This window comes from Anolis sagrei, chromosome 1, assembly GCF_037176765.1.
Source record: "Anolis sagrei isolate rAnoSag1 chromosome 1, rAnoSag1.mat, whole genome shotgun sequence".
NCBI classification, from domain to species: Eukaryota; Metazoa; Chordata; class Lepidosauria; order Squamata; family Dactyloidae; genus Anolis; species Anolis sagrei.
Window position 1 is genome coordinate 147589323 of NC_090021.1, and position 6328 is coordinate 147595650.

The window sequence follows — 6328 nt, forward strand, 5'->3', positions numbered from 1 at the left end:
GCTATTAGGGGAACATAGCTGGATTGTCGTTAGATAGGCCATAGTTTAGGGTAGCTAAGCTACAGAAGTAATCTTGACAGAGATTCAGTTCCTGTTAGGTTTTGCTTGTTAAGGAAGAGAAGAAAATCTCTGTATTGTAACAAAGACAGAACCATTATATGTAACCATTACGCATTTCAAGACAAAAGCCAAAATTTCTCTGTAACAACCAAGATATTAAACAGCACTTACTTTCTTGTGTTTTTATCAATAAACTTTCATCGATTATTCAAAATTTTAAAAGCCTGAGTCAAGTGTGCCTTTGTGGCTATAGTTCCTTAAACAGCCTCAACTGTTTTTTTTTTTAAAAGAAGAAACAATAAGACACAGTGCTTGGTGGTCTTAAAAACACCTTTAATATTTTGGGCAGCTAGAGTGTTCCCTTGCATTACAGATTGGTGGCAGCGATGCGGGATTGATCAATAGCAATATCTTTATAAGCAGCACCCCCAGAGTCAGACCCGACTAGATTTAATGTCAAGGGGAAATCTATACCTTTACCTATATATTATGTATGATCTTACATTTCATGTATAATATATTTTATGCTTAGTTATATAGTGTTGATTTGTGATTTGGTTTACGTATATAAGGCATTGAATTTTGCCATTATCTCTGTATAAACTTCTCTGAGTCCCCCCAGGGATGAGAAAAGCAGTATATAAATACTGTAAATAAATAAATAAATAATGTATGTATCTATACATTTATTATAATACAATGCAAACGGGGTTTGGAATATTTCCCTTTATGCTTCTCATGCCCTACAGTTATTTCTTACATCATTTCCTCCATGATTGCTCCACAGGGTCCATCACAACCATCCTGGTCAATAGATTTTCATTCCTGAATTAGAAACTGGTCAATTTTAGTGTTAACTACTGCAATGCAATCAACAAATCATGCCTGCATGAGCAATCGGGTGATTTGACTGTCATTTCTGCCTGGCTGAAGGGGGCTGGTCTAGATGCCCTCTAGGGGTATCTTCCAAATTTTATAAAGTATAGACTCACCAGGGTACAGTGGAGTCTCCACCTTTGATGGTTTTTGAAGTAAGGCTGGATGGCTGTCTATTGGAAGGGCTTTATCTGTCTTCTTGCTTGACTGAAGGGGGCAGAGGCGGCCATAGGTAATTTTCAACGGTAAGCTAACAGTATTTTGGCGCCCCCCCCCCTCCCCAACCAATCACTGATATATATTTTCTGTTCGTCGTGGGAGTTCTGTGTGCCCTATTTGGTTCAATTCCATCATTGGTGGAGTTCAGAATGCTCTTTGATTGTAGGTGAACTATACATCCCAGTAACTACAACTCGCATATGTCAAGGCCTATTTTCCCTCAAGAGCACCCCTGGGCAATATCAACTATACTGCAAATGCTTACTTTGCGTAATGGGTTGAGCCGCCCCTGGAAGGGGGCACTCAGATGCCCTCTGGGACTCTCTTCCAGTGGAGTTTCCTTCTCTGGAGAGTTTTGAACTGAGGCTGGATAGCTCTCTCTCTCTCTGTAGGGCTTTGACTATGTCTTACTGCCTGGCTGAAGAGGGCTGGAGAAGATATCCTCTGGGGCTCTATCCCAGTGGAGCTTTCATATCTGGATGTTTTTGAACTGAGGCTGGATGGCTGTCTGTGGGGAAGGATTTGACTGTGTGTTTCTGCTTAGTTGAAGGGGGTAGGACTAGATGTCCTTTTGGGGGCTTATGGGGGTAAGGAAAGTCTTGCATTTTTTGTGTGACACACCTGTAGACTACAGTTGACACACTCATGTATCCCGACACACAATTTGGAGATCATTCCCAGGGGCCCCTAAAAATACGATGCTGAAGTCCCTTCCATAAAGGAATGAGAAAAGAGTCTGTGCACCCCCTGAAGATCTCAATTGCCTGCTCCAGCCTCAGCCCCCTGCCTACCCTGACCCTCAGTCCCAGCCTTGTTCTCTCCCACATGGCTCTTTAATCCTCTGTCCTACTACATTCATTAGTCCATTTGGTGAGGACACAGAAGAGGAACATTAGTGCTGCTCCCAGGCTCTGAAACTCTCTTTTTGGAGAGGTTAGATTGGCAGCTCTTCTTCCATTGGGTTTGGGTACCTTGTCTAGTCCTGCTGTAGCAAATAGTTCTTCAAAAGAGTATGAATGTGAAATTAAAATGCCACAAAACTGTGACTTTGCGAGAGATTTAGATACATTTTGAAATATTATGTTTCCTGTAGAACAATTTCCACCATGTCCATAATTTATCTGGGATCAATTACTTCTAGTCATAAGGAAAAGAAGGCATTCATTTTTCCTTCATAATTAAAATTTCTTATAGTAAGAACTGTAATCAAACTAACACAGCTTTCATACTAATTGCCAGATGCAACACTTGATAAATACTGAAGTGTGGTGCTGACGGCTAGTGCAAACGGTCCTTCATGCAATCGCATTCTGTATTCTAGTTCTTTGGTGGTAAACAAAAGAGTTTACTGTTGGGTGTTAATTATGGGGTAGATTTTACACAGGATAGTTCGACACTGATATTTAAAGTGGGCTCGAACCAGCATCTTGGATAATAGCTCCATCCTCCCCCTAATCTAAATTATATGGCCCATTATATACCATTTGTTGTTTTTTTAAAGTTGCACTCTGACAGCATATGTTGTCATACTGTTTTGTAATTTCAGTGGAACACAGTATACAAAGCAGGTCCACCATGTGGAAACTGCCTTGGAATTGCAAGGATAATTTCACTTGTAAAATATTGGTGATACAAATCAACCTCATTATCAACTTCATATTTATATTGATTTATACCCCATTTTTCCAGTTTGGAGCTCAGAAAAAAAAATCCACAGCATAAAAAATGTAAAGCCTAATTTACTGGTCAATTTTTTTAATCAGTTTAAAACATGAACTATATAAAAGGAAAACAAAACACACACAAAATCCAGCATAATACTCCTGACCTCACAATCGTGTTAAAAAACAAAGTACGAATCATCAATGTCGCAATCCCAGTTGACAGCAGGATTGCAGAGAAACAACTGGAAAAGCTTATACGAAATGAGGATTTAAAGATTGAACTGCAAAGACTGTGGCACAAGCCAGTCAAGGTGGTCCCAGTGGTGATCGGCACATTGGGTGCAGTGCCTAAAGACCTTGGCCTGCACTTAAACACAATCGATGCTGACAAAATTACCATCTGCCAGCTGCAGAAGGCCACTTTACTGGGATCTGCACGCATCATTCACCGATACATCACACAGTCCTAGACACTTGGGAAGTGTCCGACATATGTTCCAATTCAACAGCCAGCAGAGTGTCTGCTGTGGACTCATCTTGTTGTGTTTCAAATAATAATAATAAATCTTTATTTGTACCCTGCCACCATCTCCCCAAAGGGACTCGGGGCAGCTCACAGACGCACTCCAATGTCACATGCCAAACAACAATACATAAGCATAAACACAATGAGACAAGTACAATCAACAGCGCATTAAAATCTCATCGAGTATTTTCAAGAACTTGTTCAAGGACTTCATTGGAGGAGCAGGGGGAAAGCTGAGGGAACCATTTTACCCCATTCCCTACTGTCTTTTCCCATCTTTTAGGATGGCCATGGCACATCCTTTCTGCACCTTTCACCATATTTTCCTCACTTTCTCCAGTTTGGAATTGGGTAATAGCCAATCCCTGAAGATGGTGTTCAGGCTCTGTTTCTATGCCCTTAGAAATTGAAGCACCACAGAGTCCCACCGAAAATGGCTGCCATGGAATAGCAGTGTTGTATGGTAAAGTATTTAAACTTATATTGGAAGGTGCTTGCTGTCTCATATGGGAGAAAGATGGGATGTAAATCAAAGTAAAAGAACCATCTATATAAATAAAAATGCAGTGTTCATAGAATCATAGAGTTGGAAGAGACCTCATGGGCCATCCAGTCCAACCCCCTGCCAAGAAGCAGGAATATTGCATTCAAAGCACCCCTGACTGATAGCAATCCAGCCTCTGTTCAAAAGCTTCCAAAGAAGGAGCCTCCACCACACTTCGGGGCAGAGAGTTCCACTGCTGAACAGCTCTCACAGTCAGGAATGGCTTCAAACTACAAGAAAGGAGATTCCATCTGAACATTAGGAACTTCTTCCTAATGTTCAGATGGAATCTCCTTTCTTGTAGTTTGAAGCCATTCTTGTAGTTTAAAGCCATTGTTCTGCGTCCTAGTCTCCAGGGCAGCAGAAAACAAGCTTGCTCCCTCCTCCCTATCACTTCCTCTCACATATTTATACATGGCGGCTATCATGTCTCCTCTCAGCCTTCTCTTCTTCAGGCTAAACATGCCCAGCTCCTTAAGCCGCTCCTCATAGGGCTTGTTCTCCAGACCCTTGATCATTTTAGTCGCCCTCCTCTGGACACTTTCCAGCTTGTCAATATCTCTCTTGAATTGTGGTGCCCAGAATTGGACATAATATTCCAGGTGTGGTCCAACCAAGGCAGAATAAAGGGGTTACTTCCCTGGATCTAGACACTATGCTCCTATTAATGCAGGTCAAAATCCCATTGGCTTTTTTTACTGCTGCATCACATTGTTGGCTCATGTTTAACTTTTTGTCCACAAGGACCTCACACATACTGCTCTCAAGCCAGGCATTGTCCCCCATTCTGTATCTTTGCATTTCATTTTTTCTGCCTAAGTGGAGTATGTCATCTGCAAACCTGATGATCATGCCTTCTAATCCTTCATCTAAGTCATTAATAAAGATGTTGAACAGGACCGGGCCCAGGAAGGAACCCTACGGCACTCCACTCGTCACTTATTTCCAGGATGAGGAGGAAGCATTTGTGAGCACCCTCTGGGTTCATCCGCTTAACCAATTACAGATCCACCTAACTGTAGTTTTGCCTAGCCCACATTGGACTAGTTTGTTTGCCAGAAGGTCATGGGGGACCTTGTCGAAGGCCTTACTGAAATCCAGGTACGTTACATCCATGGCATTCCCAGCATCTTCCCGTTTGTGGGATTAACATAACTCAAAAACCACTTTGTGAATTGACACCAAATTTGGATACAATATACCTGTCAAGCCAGTGAGTGACCATCACTCATAAAAACACTGAAAAACACAGCAGGAGAGACTTAAAAAACCAAAAAATAAAAAATACATTACAACGCATGTGCCAAATCACATATATACACATATACACAAATATATATACACACAAAACACATATACACAGACTGGGTCACAGCAACGCGTGGTAGGGGATGGCTAGTAACTAATATAAAGAAGCCAGATTTGTTATGTTATCTTACATAACGAAATGTAAGAGTTGTCCTATAACACTAAAGCTGAGCTACTGATTAAAAGTCCTCATTTACAGTAAATTAGATTACAAGTATTCTAATACTATCTTTTTCTATAAAAGAGCTACTTCTTATCCATGCCTGCTTACATTTTATATTATATTGACAAGAGTTGTTGCTTAGTGTAGTTAAAATGTTGGTTGTTGCAACTCATTGAGGAAGCATGCATCACACACTTCACCTATATCCTGGCAGACACTGATTCTGAAATTATGTTTTTTGAGGAAATCCTTTGTTAACATTACTTGAAACAATTGCAAAAGTGTGTTGCATTATTTACCATCTTGTTGCCTTCCCTATTATGTTAGCCTGTGCACCGGAGCCCCCAGTGGTGAAGTGGGTAAAACCCCTGTGCCGGCAGGACTGAAGACCGACAGGTTGCAAGTTCAAATCCGGGGAGAGGTGGATGAGCTCCCTCTATCAGCTCCAGCTCCTCATGCGGGGACATGAGAGAAGCCTCCCACAAGGATGATAAAAACATCAAATCATCTGGGCGTCCCCTGGGCAATGTCCTTGCAGACGGCCAATTCTCTCACAGCAGAAGCGACTTGCAGTTTCTCAAGTCACTCCTGACACGACAAAAAAAAAAGTCTGTGCTTTATATTACTTTCCAAAATGCCTCTAAAAATGCCCCATAAAAGCCACTTTCATCGGAGGAGTAGGAAAAGTGCAGCTTATCTTCTGTAGGCAATTCCAAACTTTGCAGCCCCCCAAGCTTCCTAGAGTCTCCCGATACCTCGCAACTCTCAGAAGTTTTTCAAAAAAACGTTTGTGTTGCCATTATTTTTCACCTAAAAATCATTTGAAATTTCCATAAAACATTCCCAACAGTTGCTCATTCCTCAAAACCCTGGGGAGAAAAAGCCTTCAAAAAGCAACTGGAAATGGCATGGTAATGGAGAGTGATGGAAGGGTGGGCGAAAAATAGTTTGCAGGTCTGTCCCTTCTT